This window comes from Eschrichtius robustus, chromosome 15 (assembly GCF_028021215.1).
Source record: "Eschrichtius robustus isolate mEscRob2 chromosome 15, mEscRob2.pri, whole genome shotgun sequence".
Taxonomy (NCBI): Eukaryota; Metazoa; Chordata; class Mammalia; order Artiodactyla; family Eschrichtiidae; genus Eschrichtius; species Eschrichtius robustus.
The window spans coordinates 41,238,621-41,256,057 of NC_090838.1; positions in this window are offsets into that span (position 1 = coordinate 41,238,621).

Here is a 17,437-nt window from a genome sequence, read left to right on the forward strand (position 1 = left end):
GATCTCCTTATTAGCAAAAACTTTCTACTTTTCTATTCAGAGGGATAGCATTGCTTTTCCTACCTATCTCATAGGGTTGATGTGATAACAGTTGGGAATATGTTTTAAAAACCGAAATATCTCATAGAAATATATTGCCTTAAGCCCCACAGTATGAATGAGTTTAAGTGATATGATGCGGCCCACATATGGTACATGAGCATCTTGGCCATCCCCATGAGTGAGAAAGAGTAGGGCTCTTTAAAGTGTCCCTTTGAACTGGGCCTCCCGGTCCTCCTTTTCATGATGACTCGCTGATTTTCTTTTCTTCCTGCCTCAAAGCAGTCTTTGGGATTTTTTAAAAAAAACTATGTAACAGGGCTGAGATCTACTCAGTAAGAACAGCTTTTGAAGGGAGAAAAAGTGACAGCCATAGAGAAGCAGTGTCTTAGGAACACATATTTTGAATCTGGTGAGAGAAGAACTGAGATGAATTGGATGCCTTCTAAAGGAAGTGAGAACTTGCTTTTAGTCAGTGATTGCCATGACTGACTTCTGCGTTCGTGTTTAGTGCATCAACACCCCCTCTATTGTCCTCTAAACTCTTAGGTACCTTCCCTTTTCTTTCATAACTTTTGTTTCTCTGCAACAGTTTTCCTCCTGTTTTCTCATTCTCTAAAATATTTTTTGTGTGTGTGCCAAGAATTGGACACTAAATGATGAGGAACATGGTGGCGATCATTTTACATTATGGTTGGCCAGTTTATTTTTAGTGGACCTTTAACCTTCCCACCTGCAAAATGGGCATATGATATTTTCTCAGGTCTCTTCATTCTGAGTATTGATGGAAAAGTTTGGGGTTCCTCAGAATCACACTGATTGCCTGCAGTATCTTTTTGTGATGACAAATGTTAGTTCAATAATTCAGCACTTTTTTTCCCTCCAAAGGCAGTATGCACTTAGTAAAATAATGTAATGTTTCTATTAGGTTGAACTGTATGAGATGGCTGTATTTGTAGGGAAAAATGGTCAATTACCAGCAATTTCATATCGTTTAGTCTAGTATCTCAAATGATTGTGTTTCTACATACATGTTTACCTTTTAATATGTGGACCAAACCATATCCATCCTGCTTCCCTAGAAAGAAATGATATCCTTATGGGTTCTTATTAATAGATATTGTGAAGTAATAAAGTTTTCCTCTTCTGCAATCTAGTGTGATTATTCATCCGACGATACAGCTCAGGAGTTTGATACAGATGATACAGTCGTGAGGAAATACTGTTATCGCTGTTTTGCAGGTGGACATGTTTGTGCCATTTCGGTGCTCTGGAAAACAGAAAATTGTGCAGACCATCCTTACAAATGAAGAGGAGGAGATAGGGAAAGCGGGGATTAGGTTGTGGCCTGGGCCAGGTAGCCCTGGGGGAAGGGGTACTGGGAGGGTCCCAAAGCCTTTTCTCTAGGAAATCACTTTGTTTTGGGAATGAGCTTCTGACTGTTAGAAGATATGCCCAGAGAGTAGGGAAGCCCAAAGTCTGGGAATTACAGGGTCTTTGCCTCCAAATCCTACTTTACCACTTACTCCAAGTAGTGTCTTTATTCTCATGATGAAAACAGAATTTGGTCATTTATTTAACTGTGATTTGTAATCTCCACATTTAAAGTTTATAAAGTATATGGTTTTTTCATTAATTACATTTCTTTCTATAAATCTGTTCTCAAAATTCATGTTAGAGGACAGTATTACAATGCCTAGTGGGGTAGATATTTCTAGATATGTCAGTGAACCATGCCAAGAATAGTAGACTCCTGAAGTCGTGGGCTAGTTCCAGAGTGACAGCTATAACTTCAGTCAGGGCGGCAGCAATTGACCCCAGTCAGTCATTCCATTCCATTAATGTAGTGTAGGAATTCACTACATTTTACAAAGCAAGGAGCTTGGGCGGCAATTAGATATGGAAGATGTGAACACTACATTTTACATTTTTTTCTCAGTTGATGTTGCTTTGAATACCATTGCACAGTTTTCACTCATAGACACTGCCTGCATAGCATTAACGGTTATACAAATGATATCAAACATTTGTTGAGCACTTTTTACATGGCGGATTCTCTACTAAAAGATTAATATGCTTATCTCACTTAATCCTTACAAAATTCTTGCGTGCCAGGTACTGTTAGTACTCTCACTTGCAGATGGAGAAATCTAAAATTAAGAGGTTGATTAACAAGCCCCAGATCACAGAATTAGGAAGGGCAGAAACAAGAGAAGTTACGATTTGTTCAACAGCAAAGGCAGGTTTGTTTATGACCTGTAGGTTATAGCACTCTGATGAGCTTATAAAAGGACAGAAGGAAGAATCCGGCCAGCCACTTAAATGACTTCTCCTAGAGGGATGAGATAAGTGCAGATAAAGCGCACTAAGAGAGTGAAATAGCCAAGTAGTCTTAGCGTCTATACACAGGAATAAAGCTCTGCATTCCCATAACCATATTATCAGGTAGTCTGCTTCATTTCTTCCAAATTGACTGCCCATTAATCTCCTAGTGACCCTTTGTTCTTCCATTTAGAAACCTGAAGTATTTATTTCTAAGTGAAATAAAACGGAGATCTACACAAACCTTCATGCTCTTTCTCTTAAAGTTCGAAACACTGACATTAAAACGTAAATATTCCACTGGCCTTCACTGGCCTAATATTTCTTCTCTTACATTGATTTTGCTCACCTTGGAGATGAAATTTGAAAATAGATTAAATAATTTCAGAACCTATGTTACTATGGGGACCCAGGATGGACCGCGTGAGATTTCTTCCCTTTATATCTTGATACTGAGTCGTTTGCTTATTTGTCCCTGTCTTTTACAGAAGCTCACCATGTGATAAGAGTGATAACATGTGGGGAGAAGTGTTATTCCAGACACACTGGGGGAAATGCACTTTGGAACTGGCCTCTGTCGGCTTCTGAGAGCGTCAGGTGTGAATAATTCGGTGGCTCATATTCAAAGGCTAATGAAGTCTGGGATGGTTTGAAGCTTGATAACCACACTGTGCTATTTATTTATGAATGTGGCCCCAAAGCATATTCTCAGGTCTTGTTTCTTTTCTATCCATTCCTCATCCCTAGGTGATGTCAAGCAGCTTCAGTTTTTAATGATGATTCCTGAATTTGCATCCCCATCAAGAACTCTTTCCTGAACTCCACACTTGAAACTCAAATGCCTTCTTAAACTAGCACTGCCAGATAAAATACAGGATGCTCCGTTAAATTTGCATTTCAGATACAGAACGAATAATCTTTTAGCATAGGTAAATACAATATTTGGGACATGGTTATATTTAAAATTATTCACTGTGTATCTGAAATTCAAATTTAACTGGACATCTGCATTTTACTTGCTAAATTAGATAACCCTACTCCTCAACCCAACACCTCTGTTTAGATAGCTAAGAAATGCTCCAAGCTTCTCATTTCCCAAGAGAAACTCCCAAGTTTACTCACCTAAACTCTCTTAGTCTTTTCCAAATCAGTGAATGACCACTCCATTCTTCTGATTTCTCAGGCCAAACCCTTTGACTCTTCTCTTTTTTGCATTCCTACATTGAATCCAGTTGTAAATGATGCTGATTCTACCTTTATTATCTGCCCACACATATGACTACCATTACCTTGTTCATTGCTACTATCTTGGACCAAGTCACAATCGTCATCTCTTGGACTTTTGAAATAGCCACTTTGTTTTCGCCCCTATAGTCCCTTTTCTACACTTGCTTGGTTGATTCTTTTAAAGCATAAGTCAGAGCATGTCAGAAAACTCTAATTTTGAGTAAAAGCCAGAGTCCTTGAAATTGTCCATAAAGCCCTGTGTGCCCAGCTGCCCTCCCACTGCCATAACATCTTCTTCCTCATCCCCAAACACTCCTCCTCTCACTTGCTTTGTGCCATGCTGGCCTCTTCACTGTTCCACAAACACACCAAGCAAACTTGACCTCAGAGCCTTTGTACTTGTAATCCCTTTTGCCTGGAAGTTTCCTTGCCCCATGTGTGCATGGCTTGCTCCCTCACTGCGTCCTTCAGGCTTTCAAATGTTGTCCTGTGTAAGACGCTTTCTCCACCCCTCTTCCACCCTCCAGCACTCAACGTTCCATTTGCGTTGTTTAATTTTTCTCCGTTGAATTGTTTACCACCTGACATGTGCTTATTTGCTTATTTGGTCGTTGTCTGTTGATCCACATAGAACGTAAGCTCAGTGAGAGCAGGGACCTCTAGCCCCAGGACTTAGGACAGTACCTGGCTCTGTGAAAATCTGGTGAACAAGGGAATGAAATCACCAATCATTTTGCAGTAATAAGGTGAAGAAAAAACTCACAGAAGAAAAAAGGGTCTGTGAATTGGGATATGCACGTTTGTTTATAGGGAGACACATGTGAGCACGTAGGAGTTACCATCTTTGTGTATATGTGAGGCTCTCATAATCTTAGTATGCTTAAGTGACAAGGATGCCAAAAGACATACCTTTCCTTCTCTGTTCTTGTCTCTGTTGTTACCAGTAATCTATTTATGTCTTTGTCGAATGCTTTGTGTGCGTATAATCAGAGTTTATTTCTTTGCTTACATTATTTGAAGAGACTAGGGACTTTATTTCCTTAATATTTGGGGTAATGCTTCCCTGCATCATATATTAGCAGTGATAACTGTTTATCCAGGCCATCCCTCTTTCTCCTGGCATCTGCATGATTTCTTTTAACCACATTCCCATTATCCTCTAATTATGTAAAATTATGTTATATTAAGTATAATTTCTGCTGGTAGCCACAGGGTGGCATTCATGTTCTTTGCTATCACTTTAATGACTGATAGATTACAAGGTCACTTTGAGTAGATAAGTAGCCTATAGATCCTTTCCAGTGAGGTTCACATTCTGATTTTTCATATTAACACTTGTAAATTGCAGAACTTATTATGCTTTCCCACCTGCACCTCATTTTGCTTCCAGCACCTCTGGTCTCCTCCTGCAGGAATCCAGGATAACTCTATCAGGTGGCCTTGTTTCAATATTCAACTCAGTCAGAGTACCTAATGAAAGCCAGCCGCTGACACCGCCTTGGTATTCACTTCAACTCAGGCATCATGGGAAGATTTGCCAGCAGCATTTAGCACAGGGCTCTGACTGGATGTTGGCTGGTAAATACTCATCTGAATAACAAGTAGGATCATTCACCCCAACAGGTTTACGCTCATCTAGGTGGATTCTCCAGACTAGTCCTTGAGGCAGTAAAACCACCTCTTTAATATTTAAACATGACTTTGATTATTAAAGGAAAACACACACAGAGAAATGGTTACATGAGGAATTTCAGCTCTAATGTAACATCTGAACTGGGTTTCAAGATGCAGAGCTTAGCCCTTCTTCCCTCCTAATCTGACACTAGAGCCAGGCATTCATTCATTCATTCATTCATTCTTTCTTTTAGATAACTCAACTCCATTTAACTCAATTCCATAAACCTGAGTTTATCTATCATGGTATATTTTATCACATTCATATCTCAGGTATTAGTTTTCTCATTTTATAAGTGAGGAAAGTGAGGATCAGCAAAATTAACAGTGAGTTGAAGACAACACTGAAAATAAATCACAGAGGTGATACAGATACAGAGAATTTTGATTGATAGATTAATAGTAATAGTACTTGTGTCACCCCCACAGGTGTTCTGGGGCTGACACAGGTGCTGCTTATTACCTCCAGGTCCCTCGAGCCTGAAAGGCCTCCATTCTCTCACCATCTCACATAGGATTATCATAACAGTGGCTTTTGTTTAGCATTTCTGACTTTGACCTCTTCTCCATATAACCTATATTACTTTTCCCTTCCGGAGTCATCTTCCTGAAACTATGATGTCATTTATTTCTTACTCAGGAAAGTGGGATCTCATCAAAAACTCAACTTATTTTTACCTCCCATCAACCCTTTAAAATTAATTCACTGAAAATTTCTTTCTCCCCCTCTGATCAAACACCTTAGAGACCTCCATGAATTTTCCAGTGACTTCTAGGTAATAGAAAGCCCTATGGTTTCCTTAAGCCACAAATATAAACTCAATACAGAAAGCAGGATGTCCAATCTGATATATTAAGCGAGACTTTAATCTTCATTTAATGGCAAGATTTCTCCCCTTCACCTGCAGCTGAGGCTTGCTGCCTTCAAGGAGCAGAATGCAATCAGATCCATTCTTTTTGCTTGCTCACCTGTTCTCCTACCTGCTAGATGCTGTTCCTTTTTGGGATTAGAGTGCATGTAAAGAAGAAAAGTAGCGGAACAAACAGTTCTTATTTGACTAGTATAATTAGAGGACAGCTTTGCCTTCCTGATGCCTGTAAGATGTATGAAGTGTCTTTCTTATGACATGTGTGGATTCTTCAGAGGCTCCCTGGCTGGGTCCTCAGACTGAGCTCCTTTCATTTGGGAATTCCACTTCACATATACCCTCTGTTGGAAGTTCATGGTCCCCGGAAGCAACCCTTTGGATTCAGGATCACTTTCAAAATGATCTTAAGCTTGTATGCTTACCAGAGTTTCCATATCTAGTCCCCTGCATTCTTGCATCTTTGACCGTCACTGAGAGTAGTTACTTCCCAGATAAAGCATTTACTCTGCTACTGTGTGACGTTTTAGCTGGCCTCTCATCTTTGGATTCTTTCAGATTAAGTCAGCACTGTTCTTCTGTGTTCTAGAACTGTTTCTCAAACTCTCAGACTAGTCTTATAAATCCTTTCTCTGGGCTTGAGAGAATCCACACTTCCATTGCATTTCTCTCAGTACCTTTTTGTCTTCCTTCTAGACCAGCTGTCTCACTGGCTTTCTGAAACCTATTTTGAAAAGTCTGCATCTTCGTCACCTCACTTTTGTATTTAATATCTATTATTTGGGGCTTCAAAGTTAGGTCTCATTATATAAATTTCAAAAATATTATTTAGATTCCAGTCTTTGGAACTAGTAGACTAAGTAGTTCAGACTAATCCCACTGAGGATAAAACATAGACCAATTTTTGCTTTTTAATTTGCTGGAAGGCCTTGAGGAACTAATAAGTGTGTGAGAAATTATTATAACAGCATCTTGAAGATCCCAGTATCTGGGGTCCACTTTTGCCCAAGAGACATTTGCTAATCAAAGACACATCTAGGAAGTGGAATAGCCCTTTTGACAGCTTAGAAGGGCCAGCAGAACAGATCTAAATTTTAGAAGTTTCCCTGAAAATCTTCTGAAGAGCTGCACCCTAGGTGAAAGGATTAACTTGTAAATCAGCTATTGCACTGACTGCAGAGTTTTGAATCCTCTCAGTAATTCGGGAATTCTCAGACCTTATAGTTGTATTAAGGCGATTCCTGATTGTAGTTCTCACAGGTACTTGGATGAAACAAAGCAAAATTCCCTAACAAGGAAATTAACATCGTTCTAGGACCCAATGAATTCCAAAAATATTTTTTAAAAATACAATATCTTGCGCAGAATCAAAGAACCAGGTGTATGCAGATAAGAAAATGTAAATGAGAAATAGTAGAAACATCAAAGATAGAAAATAGGCCCACAAGGGCTTCAGATACTGGAATTTAAAACAATTTAACCTCTCATCTTCAAAAAGACAAAAGACAAGATACAAAATATTGGCAGAAAACGTGACCCTCTAAAAAGTGACACAACAGATTTAAAAAGGAACTAATATAAATTCTGAGATTGAAAATGCAATAAACAAAATTACAAACTCAATGAAATTGTTAAACAGCATATTAGACATAGATGAAGAGAAAAGTAGTGGCCTGAAATGTAGGTTGGAGGAAAATATCTGTAACAATGCACAGAGAGACCAAAGAATTGAAAATATAGGAAAATGGGCAAGACAAGGATGACACAGTAAAATCCAAGATATACTTATGATGGAGAGAAGGGAACGGACAATCACATATTTGAAGTGTTAATGCCCAAGAATCTTCCAAAAGTGATGAAAGACTGCAATCCATGGATTGAAGAAGTCCAACAAAACCATAGCAAAGTAAATAAAAACAAATCAATACCTAGACAAATCACAGTGAAATCACAGAAAACAAAAAGAAAGATCATTTTAGAAATAAATGGAAGATGGGAAAAGAGATAATCTTTAAAGGCGCAGTATGGAGACTGAAAGCTGATTTCTCAAAAGCATTATAACTTTTGAAAAATTAGAAGAAGGCAATGAAACAATATCTTTAGTGTGCTGAAAAACACCAATTGGCAACCTAAAATTTTAGCCCATTGGAATATCCTTCAATAATAAAAGTGGCCATGACAAGTAAGTGCAACATTTGATCCTGGATTGATTCTGCATCACAAAAGATAATGCTCTGAAGGATATTATTGACACCATCAGAAATCTTCGAGTATATACATTACATAATTGCCAATCAATGTATGATCCATGGATCAGTCACATTAATCTCACCTGGGAGCTTATTAAACATGGATAGTCATTGACATCACAAACCTACTGATTTAGATTCACATTTTAGCAAAATCCCCAGATGATTTGAACGCACACTGAAGTTTGAGGAGCACTGTATTAGTTAACTGTATTTTATTCATGTTAAATTTCCTGAATTTGATAATATGTCAGATAATGTGATATATCAGAAAGTGTCTTTGTTCTCCTGCAATGTATACTGAAGTATTTAGGGCTGAGGGGTCATGATGTTTGCAATTTAATCTGAAGATCTGAAGTGCTTCTTTAAAATGATGAATGCCAATAAGAAGTAACCATACATAGTGACAATAAGAAATAAATAAATAAATGAAACTACTGTGAGGGAGAGTGCAAAGTATGTGGTAAAGCATTTATAAGTAGTGAATCTAGGTGAAGAGACAAGTGTTTATTGTACTATGCTTGCAATTTGGAATAATCCGTTTGGAAAATTTTTCTGTTAGGGTTGAAAATACATATAATCTATATTCCAACAATTCTACTACTAGATATGTATCCAAGAAAAATGTGTGTGCATGTCTACTAAGAGATACATAGAAGAATATTCAGAGTAGTATTGTTTGCAGTGATCCACAAGCGGAAACACTAAAATTTCTACCAAGAATAGAATGAATAAATTATGACATAAACACACAATAGAATACTACATAGCAATAGAAATAAATCAACTACTGCTACAGACAACAATATTCATGACACTCACAAATACAATATTGAATGAAAAAAAACAGAACTAAAAGAATGCATGCTTTATAATTCTATTTTAGTTAACAGATGGATGATTAAGCGATAAAAGTATAAATAAAAGTAACTTATTGTACAGGTCAAGATAGTGGTTATCTGTAGGAGGGAGGGAGATGGTTGGGGTTTGGAAGGAGATTGTTTAAGATTTATGTGCTGGTACGAGTCTGTCTAGACTTTGAACTTGGGGTGTTTCCATGGATATTTGATTTATTGTAATTCGCTGAGCTGAATATTTATGTGTTGTGTTCTTTCTGTATATGTGTTTTATTTCAGGACAAAAAAAAAAAAGAGGTTGGAAAAAATGATTACTCTTGTTGCTGTTTGGAAAATGGATTTGAAGAGGTAAGAACGGAAACAGGGTGGTAGGGGGGACTTGCCATAATCTATGTGATAGATGGTGATGGTATAGAAATAGAGCTAAGTGGATGGATTCCAGACATGGTTAGGAGACAGACTTAATAATACTCATTAATGGAATCTATGTGTAGACTAAGTCCTATTCCCTCCAAAAAGGAGGTATGAAGAATAGCATCTCAGTTTTGGACTAACTATACAACTGATGGGGCCACTGACTGAGATGGAGAAGAACAAGGAAGGAACAATCTAGAAGGAAGAAATCATGAGTTTATTTTTGGAGTATACAGAGAGAAGACAATGGAGACCAGAACTGAATCTCAGGGCACTCTGGAGAATGTGGTATCATGGAAGGAAAGGAGAAGTGTTTTAAGAAGGAGGGATTAGTCAAGCAAGATTAAGACAGAGAAGTGACTTTTGAATTTGACAAGATGAAGATTATTAGTCATTGTTGCAAGAGCAGTTTTGGTGGAGAGGTAGATAGAGGGATGTGAGCCTGTTTGAAGTTAGTCAAAGCGGCAATGGGAGTGAGGATGTCTGGAAACAAAAATTAACAACTCTTAAGATATTTTGTTGTGAAGCTTAACAAGATAAATAGTGTAGTGGCTAGACAGAGACATGAGGGTCAAAAATGATTTTTTAATAAGGAAGAAAGAAGGGTCCATTTCTAGGCTGATGACAGTAAATTCGACGAAAGGAAAATGATGAAGCAGAAGAAAGATGGAATACTTCCAGGCACGCGGTCCTTGAGTAGAAAAGAGGTTATGGGTATTACTGAGCATCCATTGCGTGGCAGGCGTTGCTCAAGGAACATGCGTATTCAGCGTAAAAATTCATTTTCTGCCCTCAAGGACAGCACGGAGCAGGGGTGGGGTGGGGGGGGTGGGGAGAGAGCTTAATAAACTGGCAATCGCAGCATACTGTGCCATTAATATAAAGAAATGCATGGAATTCGCCAGGAGGCCAGTGCTCCTAGGTAAGTCTTGGAAACACTGAGGACTTTCTCAAAGAAATTACACTTAAGCTTTAAAGGATTCATTTAAATCTTACCAGATGTGGGAGGGATAACATAGTAAAAGTTCTTTTATGAGTTCACCACTGCTAAGCTTCCCAGCATTATCACTTGTCATGGTACCCCTGCCTCTAAACGTGCACATCTGAAGATGCACTCACGTCAGCACACTCATCATTTGCCTACCATGTGATGCTATTTTGTGATGCACACGCTTGCTGGTGTTCTGTGAAATGCTCTTTGCTCCCTAGTGAACTTCTGCAAGACTCACTTTATTTATTTATTTATTTGTTTGTTTGTTTGTTTGTTTGTTTGGTTGTGCCGGGTCTTACTTATTTATTTATTTTTATATATTTTTAAAGATTGTTGGCTGTGTTGGGTCTTCGTTTCTGTGCGAGGGCCTTCTCTAGTTGCGACAAGCGGGGGCCTCTCTTCATCGCGGTGCGCGGGCCTCTCACTATCGCGGCCTCTCCCGTTGCGGAGCACAGGCTCCAGACGCGCAGGCTCTGTAGTTGTGGCTCACGGGCCCAGTCGCTCCGCGGCACGCGGGATCCTCCCAGAGCAGGGCTCGAACCCGTGCCCCCTGCATTGGCAGGCAGATTCTCCACCACTGCGCCACCAGGGAAGCCCAAGACTCACTTCAAAAGCCACTTAATCTCCGATACCCTTCAATACCCTTTCCAGAGAAGATGGAAAGAGGGGACGCCCGGGGCAAAAGGTCCAGTTCTTAACTCTTGCCTCTGTGCTCCTGTGGTACTTTATACGTTCCTCTATAAGGTGATTGTGATTTTTTTTAAGGGAGGGAGTTACCACAGTGGTTAAACGTATGGACTCGGTGCCAGGCTCCCTGGGTCAAGTCGTAGTTCTGCCGTTTACCAGCTGTGTCACCTAGAGCAAGTTCCTTAGCCTCTAGGTGTCCCAGTTTCCTCCTCTCTAAGATGGGAGCAATGAAACTAACCTGCTGGACTTGGAAGTGGGAGACAGCTCAAAAAAGGGGGAAGGTGCAGAGGATGCAGAAGCAAGGGGTGCCCAAGTGAAAATTCCAGACCTTGTGGGCTTGCCTGCAGGTCTGCCCTGCTTCCCCTTGACCTGCCTTGTTCACCTCCCCTGGAGAAGAGGTGAATGAATATACGTGTTAGAGGGAAAATTGCTCCTGGTTTCATGACTGTCTTGGCTGTCAATTTTGTGTGATTCTAGAAAGGAACCTCGTTTTATTTTTTACAACATTTTTTTGTCCTCTGCATTCTCTCTCTTTCTTTATTTTTTTTGAGTGTACTGTCCATTTTGTCAATTTGTTCCCATAGAAACCACTGAAAATTTACAGTTTGTTTAAGCGGGTCTGAGAAGAGGCACAGGTTGTTGTGGGTATGAAATGAGTTTATACTGCAAGACACTTAAGAGCAGCATCCGGCAAGTGAAAAACGCTCCATAATTTTAGCTATTATTACTATGATTGTATATGTTTTTCAACTGTGATGATAAGAATAGCTCTTATTTATATTTATTTTTTGTATCCTGCCACTCTTCCAATGCCCACCAACTTGCCCTGCATGACATGAAGAAACTCAATAAAGGCATATTGGAAGGGATACATGAATGGATTTCCCTCCCCTCTCCCCAGCCGGTTTTATAGCAGGGCTCTTTTCTTGGTGTCTACTTTGGGCTTAGCATACATTTGGGCATAAGGCACTCATGGGATAGTGCTGTTGGAATGATTTTTAAAAGTCTTGGCCTCTAAAGATTTCTAAAATTGCAGGAATATCAGGAGAGACGGTGCATTAAATGCTTAACGCTTTAGTACACTTGCTAACAAAGTCAAAGGTTGCCAGAATGAAAATTTGAGCTCAAAGAGTTGAGTCTCCCTCTTGGTTAAGGGCATCCCTTCTCGCATCTTTCACCCATGGTTAGTCATTTAAGCTTTACTTAAAAGTAGGTAATCAGGAAACTTCTCTCTGGGGAGAATGTGAGCACTGGATGCCAGAGTGGGAATAAGAGAGAACCAAAAAGAGGGGGAAAGGGCAGAGAAGATGGAAAGAGGGGGCACCCAGGACAAAAAGTCCAGATCCTGTGAATTTGCCTGCAGGTCCTGCCCTACTGCCTCTTGCCCAGCCTTGCCCAGTTTCCTTGAAGAAAGAGTCATGTACATGCTGGCGGGGAAATTGGTTCTGACTTTTATCTTTTGAAATCGTTAAGTGTAATGAGAGTGACATGTGTGTGATTTTAAAAAGAAAATTGGTTTTATTTTTTGACGGGGTCCTTTTTGTACTTTGTGGTTCTCTCTCTCTCTCTCTTTTCTTCCAAGTGCCTTGTCCATTTTGCCAATTTGTTTCCATGGACACCATTGACAATTTACAGGTTATTTAAGTGGATTTGAGAAGAGGCAATAGTAATAAATAAAGCTCTGACATGGGCTATAAATAGCAAGAGTGCTCTGGACTGCCCATCTTCCACCTGTCTACTTACTACTTAACGAATCAAGTTTACAATAATAACTTAAAAAGCACTAGACTCTTTTTTTTTTTTTTCTTCCTGGAAGTGAGTGGTAGGAGGGACGAGAAGACTTGTCAATCCCCATCTCTTTGGATATTATAATGGAAGTTATAGCCAATCTAAGGTGAACGGGGCATTCTCAAAGGCATAGATGAATCATCAGGTGGTGTCTGGCCCACACGCAGCTCTTAGCATTTACTTTTCTCAGGGCAGCTAGGGCAAATGCGGCTCCTAAAATGATTGCAAAGGGCAGGGAGGAAGGAGCTTGGCATTTTTGTCCTTTTCACTGATAACGTCCCTTTCACTGAAGGGGGTGGGCGGAGCAAGGAAGAGGTCGTTGCTGAGGGCTACAACAGACAGATGCCGAGAGCAGGAGGCAATTTTTGCATTGCAGGGGACCAGCTCCACAGTATCCAAGACAAGGAGGCAAATCAGGGAGAGCAGGAGGGCTGAGCCCCAGAGGATTGGCCGGCTCAAAAAGAGGGTTTCCTCCATTCAGATAAGTGCACCTCCAGATCCACTTCCAACCTCTGCCCCTCAATAACCATGATGCTTGGATACCATTCCCTGTTACTCAGGTCTCAGTTAGGAGGGAGAATGTAAAAAAGGCTGAGTCACATAAGAAATAAAAGAGGGAGAGGAATAAGGGTGAGGGAAAAGATAGGAATGGAGAGATTTAGAGATACATAGAGAGAATTCAAGACTATGCTGAAGGAGAAAAATAAATCAATAAGTTGTAATGGTCTTTATGAAAAATTAGTGATTGTGCATCTGCCATTTTCCAGCATTCTGCTACGGCACAATCAATTAAAAAGTGAAGGCTAAAATTTCTTCCCTAGAAAATTTATGACAGATGAAGGAAAACTTGAATGTCCAAATAAAGCTTATTTCCCCAGTCCCATGGGTCTTCTCTGTGGCGGGGTGGGGGGGGGGGGAATTTAAAGCTGAAACAGTGGTAGATGGAAAGTCATACTTTGGACAAGGCCAAACAGCCCTAGAGAATGCAGCCACTCTTGTTGCTGTGGATTAGTGCTGGATCAGAATCAATCTAGATGCCAAAATATCCCCTGGTCAAATGCTTTGGAAAATAAAGAAGTTGAAGAAATTAGTTTCCATCTACAATATGCTAATGAGCTAACCAGGTTAGCTTTTGCAATCACCCCTCCTCCCCAGTGCTGAGCCAAATACTTGCTCTAAGGCTTAGTTGAGATATTACTTCTCATCACCAAGAGGTGGCAAAATTGGGGAGCTAATAAGAGGCTGATTACCATGCTACATCTCTTAGAGTTCTTACCAGCTAGATGTTCTAACTGGTTCAGCGTGGAGGAGAGTGGAATCTAGGAAATTCTTGGTCTGACTCTTCTCTATATACACACAGATTAGAATCTCCAGGAAGTATGGTGATGGCACTCTTACAGTTTGGAGTGCTGAAACAGGTACAATTGGATGGAGTGTTTTAAATGACACTAAAATATCCATTCTACTTATTGATTCCAGTAGCCTGAAGTTGCATTGTGATTGTATGAGGTAAGGGGCTGTAAATGAGGTAACAGAACAATAAAAACAAGAACTTGGGACCTTGGTGTACATCAATGACCAGACTAATTAAATAGAAATAAAGGTCTAATGGGGGCCTAAACCTCACTAAGGAGCAAGAGAATCCTCTCAAGAAGGGCTAGTAAAGGTGGGCCATCCCTTCAAGAAACCCAAGGGATAAGCCAAGTGGACCAAATGGATAAAATGTCCAGTGAATGACATATTCTTGTACAAGATGCTAAGAACTTTGTCTGTTGACAGTTTCACCAGCTAGACAGAAGATACGCAAACAGATGAATAGCCAGATAAATATTGCATATAGTAATTATACACCAGCTATAAATAAGGTGAGTTGATGTTTTCTGCCCTCAGGGAAGTACAGTTAAAATTGGGACAGCAATTTTGATGAGAAGGGAAGCAGAACTAAGGGAACTTGAGTTCAGAATTTTAAACAGCCCTGGAGACTGGGTCATCATAATAAAGCATTATACACCACCAAGGAGAATTTCATTTTTCTGGGTCACTCTCATGAGGTTTGCATGCGAAGAAGTCATGGTCCTTTCCTGCCTGTTTGTTTCTAGCGGCAGGATTCCTTGGGCTATGATGTCCATTTGTGTTACAGACTTTAGCCACAGGCAATCTGACCTGGTTGCTTTTTTTCTTTGCTTGAATGCTCCACCGGAGTAATAATAAGATTAGCTCCCAAAAAACCAAACATCTTGACCCCTGTCTTTGCTGAAACTTGTTCTTGAACATTAGAGCAGTGTAAATTCCAAAGCTAAATCCTGTAGTATAGGAAGAAAAAAACCCTAAGTGCACCTCAGAAAGCTATATCTCTGCTAGTGATTTATGTTTTCTGCTTTGTAAGCTGTGATAGAAATATGGTCTTAGATATGAGGATAAAGCTCAATATCCTAGTGTTGGAAATATATATCCCCAGTGCAAACTTTCCCCACGCTGAGTTGCTGTAATTTTGGTTAACTGTTTTTCTTTCTTTTATTCTTGAAAAATCTTTGTTTCCTTTTATTATATGACACTCATAGGGCAACAGTGATTCTAGGAAATGGCTACCCTCCCTCCATTTTAGTAAAAGAAACAAGTAGAGGAAGTGATACCCATTGGTGTGTGCTTTTATCTATTGTGGGTTAGTCCAGACCTTGTGGGTAAGGGCATCTGGGACCCTGGGGCTCATGCTTACACTGTACATTCTTGAGAATTCCTCTGCTGGAGTTCTTTAACATGAAAGTGCTCAGGACACATCTCTACTCAAAGATATTTCCTTGGTTCCTTATCACTCGCTGGTTTGAGTATTTTTAAGTGGGGCATCCAAAGTCCTTCATAATATGGCCCCAACCATGCTCAGCCTTACTGTTCCTCTCTGTTCACGGATCACTCATTCCTAGAACCACATCCAACCTAGCACACTTTCATTTTTTTTCTTGCCTTTGAGCATTCTGCCTTCTCTGCTTGGAATGCCATTGTTGTGATCTCTCTATCATATCCCCTCTCCAAGTCTACTCATTCTCAAAGATCCAGCTTAAAAGTTACCTCTGTGAAGTCCTCCTGAATAACTCTCCTGATACTGATATAGTAAAAGGATCCCTTTACTTGTCTTTTTTCTAACAAACTGGCTCTCTCAAGGTCAGGGATGTTTTCTCATTAACCCCTGTGCCCAGTAACACATACTAAAAGCCTCTCAGGGGATAAAAATGAGGAAATAATGAATAGATATTAGTGAAATATTGGTAAAAAGGAACAACTACATTAAAAAAAAAAATCACATACTATCTTTCTGAATGTGTGCTTCGTATTTTAATTTACACAGTTATACTATGCATATTGATTTTGTTACTGCAAAATCAACCAAAATGTAAATTCAAAAGAAAATCACAAAGCCCAATCTTTTTTGTTAGTCCATGGAAGAACTTCAGATTTACATGATATGGATAATTATTTTGATTACCTATTTTGGTATCATAAGCTACCTTAAAACCTAGAGGCTTTCAACAATTATTTTTAAAATTCTGTGGGTCAGCAATTCAAGAAAGATTTGACTGGTTGGTTGGTCCCTACAGTTGGAGGAGCTCCTCCATGGTAGTTGCTTTGTACATTAGCACTTCTGTGCTTCTTGGTTTCTCTCTCCGTCTCTCCACGTGACGTCTTATCCTCCAGGGCCTCTTACTTGGCCTGGACTCCTCACGTGATGGTCTCTGGGTAGTTACACTTCTTACCTGGTGGCTGCCCTCAGAGGCAGGAAGGGGATGCTTCCAGGCCAGTCAAGAACTATCCCTGGATCTGGCATGAGTCACTTTCTGCATACTCTGTTGATCAAAGCAGTGTCCAACCAGATTCAACGGGGTGAAGAAACGGACACCACCTCTTAATAGGATGTGACAAGATTACATTGCAGAAAAGCATGTGAGATGGAGCATGATTTTGCCACCATCTTTGGGAAATATAATCTGTGATGTAATTAATACACTTTTGACAGATCAGTGCCCACGGGACCTTGTCATAAAAATCAATTAACTAACTCTCTAGAAATGTTCAGTGCCCCACACTGTGATAAGGTTTAATCCAGTGTAAGCTGCTTTTTTCATCTCTCTCTCATAGAGATGAAATCTCATGAGGAAGAGAAGGGAAATCAAGCCTACTGTTCTTCATTTAGATCTTTTGATCACATTTATATTTTATCTAACATACTACAGAATTACAAGCGAGAGAAAGTTCTTATATTGTGAGTACTTATACTTATAGAACTCATTTCCCCAAAAGGTGGCTTTAGGTAAATTTATGGGTAATAGA